The sequence below is a fragment of the Aegilops tauschii genome, chromosome 5, assembly GCF_002575655.3.
Source record: "Aegilops tauschii subsp. strangulata cultivar AL8/78 chromosome 5, Aet v6.0, whole genome shotgun sequence".
In the NCBI taxonomy this organism is placed as follows: Eukaryota; Viridiplantae; Streptophyta; class Magnoliopsida; order Poales; family Poaceae; genus Aegilops; species Aegilops tauschii.
The window spans coordinates 60,758,988-60,762,200 of NC_053039.3; the positions used below are offsets into that span (position 1 = coordinate 60,758,988).

The following is a 3,213-nucleotide window of genomic DNA, read 5'->3' on the forward strand; positions in this document are numbered from 1 at the left end:
ATGATAAAAAAATCGCACCCAGACAGGTGAATGGGACACACCCAATAACAAATAATGAATTTTTAGCAGAAGAAAGAATGGATTCTTTTTTTATTTATATAGAAGATAAAGAAAATTGGTTTGGGTATAACCGTCCAAAGTCCATTCCCACCGCCTACGAATCCATTTCCACTCATAATCTCTGGTCACTGTCTAATATAGTAATAGTATAGTACTAAAAAGCGGGCAGTCATCCTCTCAACCGCCCCTCGCATCTCCCCCATTCCCCATTTCTCCCATCGCCAGCTTCCTCCCTCCATAGCCGGCGGGTCCCAGGTCAGGCCGCCCCTTCCTTTGTAACCATAGCCGGCACGAGCTTCACAGCCACTGATCTTCCTCCCCTTCATGTCGAATCTGGCCGTGGAAGTGGCCGAGGAGGCCCTCGAGCTCAGCATGCTCGTGCCAGCTCTGGGCTCCGCCGGAGGCGGATGCAGAGGCGCGAGACTCACACACCTCTCCTTTGCCCCACTCCTTCTTCGAATCCAGTCACTGAAGTGCTCGAGGAGGCACTCGAGCTTGGCATGCTCGCCGGCGACGCCAGTCCCCTCCCTCCTCCTGATGCTCTCGTTGTCGTCGCCATGAGCCTCTCCAGCCTCCCCTGCGCGATCGTCTGGGTCCAGGTAAGTCTCTCCCTCCGACCCTACTGCCTGCTCCTCCCGATAAATTCGGGTCATCGCCAGGTGCATCGCCTCATTGATAAATCACCATGAGTGTTCCCTTTCAAGACACTGCATATCTGTTCTGTTATAGGGCTTTGTTAGATATGCTGATTTACTGAGTATTATTCTGTTGTAGATTGTTGCATCTTCTGGTTGTGAGTAGACCCAAGAGTTAACATGGTACAGTATCTTCTCGAAAGATGAGGTATTCCTTCATAAAAGAAAGGATGTTGGAGAAGTTATTATTGAAGAGGAATTCAGTTTCATGTGATTCTCAAGAGCTAAAATGGAACAAGAAGTGCATGCCTCTCATGCCAACACTAACTAATCAGGTGGCATATGCAAAATTTTCAGCATACTACATTCAGATATGACATTTGAATGTAAAAACTGGCAATTCTATATAGTAGACAGTTTCTAAGAATTCTGCATTAGAGGCTTGTAGCTTCAATTCTTCAATCAGTCAGTTTCAATTTGTTGTTTTATAACTAATAGTAAGCGTGCACATGCAACGCACGTATCATAATTTATAAAAAAAATCCATTTTAAATCTTATTTTTAGTGAGCTTTTTTTACAGGGCCATTGAAATATGTCTCATGCCCAATGAGAGCGTGCGTGTAATACACGATCCACATACATGTTTTCGCAAAAAAAATTCACGATCACATAAATTTATTATAATTTCTTACCTAATTTCTTTTAAAACAACAACCAAACAACATTATGTACTATGCCCTCTGTAATAGAAAAATGTCTCATATTAACGTACATAGGTAATATTTATCCAGGAGATCCTCCTCCGCCTTCATGTATTTTTAGAGGGATAATAAAATATTCGATTGCTTTTAGAGAGATAAAAATAATTAATTGAGTCTCAACTGAAAAATGAAAAATATATTCATGTAATAAAATTTAGAAAACATAAATCCAAATAAAAGAGGTGATTTTTTTTCTCGAATACGCATAGCATGCGTATCTTGCATTTTAGAGAGAAATGTTGGGGAACGTAGTAATTTCAAAAAAATTCTACGCACACGCAAGATCATGGTGATGCATAGCAACGAGAGGGGAGAGTGTTGTCCACGTACCCTCGTAGACCGAAAGCGGAAGCGTTAGCACAACGCGGTTGATGTAGTCATACGTCTCCACGATCCGACCGATCAAGTACCGAACGCACGGCACCTCCGAGTTCAGCACACGTTCAGCCCGATGACGTCCCTCGAACTCCGATCCAACCGAGTGTTGTGGGAGAGTTTCGTCAGCACAACGGCGTGGTGACGATGATGATGTTCTACCGACGCAGGGTTTCGCCTAAGCACAGCTACAGTATTATCGACGTGGACAATGGTGGAGGGGGGCACCGCACACGGCTAAAAGATCAAACGATCAGTTGTTGTGTCTTTGGGGTGCCCCCTGCCCCCGTATATAAAGGAGCAAGGGGGAGGCGGCCGGCCTAGGAGGAGGGCGCGCCAAGGGGGGAGTCCTACTCCCACCGGGAGTAGGACTCCTCCTTTCCTTGTTGGAGTAGGAGAAGGGAAGGGAGAAGGAGAAGGAAGGAAGGGGGCGCCCCCCTCCCTAGTCCAATTCGGACTAGTCCATGGGGAGGGGTGCGGCCACCCTTTGGGGCCTTTCTCTCCTTTCCCGTATGGCCCATTAAGGCCCAATACGAATTCCCGTAACTCTTCGGTACTCCGAAAAATACCCGAATCACTCGGAACCTTTCCGATGTCCGAATATAGTCGTCCAATATATTGATCTTTACGTCTCGACCATTTCGAGACTCCTCGTCATGTCCCTGATCACATCCGGGACTTCGAACTCCTTCGGTACAGCAAAACACATAAACTCATAATATAACCGTCATCTAACTTTAAGCGTGCGGACCCTACGGGTTTGAGAACTATGTAGACATGACCGAGACACGTCTCCGGTCAATAACCAATAGCGGAACCTGGATGCTCATATTGGCTCCCACATATTCTACGAAGATCTTTATCGGTCAGACCACATAACAACATACATTGTTCCCTTTGTCATCGGTATGTTACTTGCCCGAGATTCGATCGTCGGTATCTCAATACCTAGTTCAATCTCGTTACCGGCAAGTCTCTTTACTCGTTCCGTAATACATCATCCCACAACTAACTCGTTGGTTGCAATGCTTGCAAGACTTAAGTGATGTGCATTACCGAGTGGGCCCAGAGATACCTCTCCGACAATCGGAGTGACAAATCCTAATCTCGAAATACGCCAACCCAACAAGTACCTTCGGAGACACCTGTAGAGCACCTTTATAATCACCCAGTTACGTAATGACGTTTGGTAGCACACAAAGTGTTCCTCCGGTAAACGAGAGTTGCATAATCTCATAGTCATAGGAACATGTATAAGTCATGAAGAAAGCAATAGCAGAATACTAAACGATCGTGTGCTAAGCTAACGGAATGGGTCAAGTCAATCACATCATTCTCCTAATGATATGATCCCGTTAATCAAATGACAACTCATGTCTAT

General features: G+C 45.3%; 1 long non-coding RNA gene across 1 annotated transcript; it reads left to right on the forward strand.

Moving 5' to 3' along the window:
- Window positions 1-208: 208 nt before the first annotated feature.
- On the forward strand, window positions 209-1,157 carry LOC109775125 (uncharacterized). The gene is made up of 2 exons (XR_002235762.4): window positions 209-659; window positions 835-1,157. It is a non-coding gene; the product is annotated as an uncharacterized lncRNA (long non-coding RNA).
- The last annotated feature ends 2,056 nt before the right edge of the window (window positions 1,158-3,213 follow it).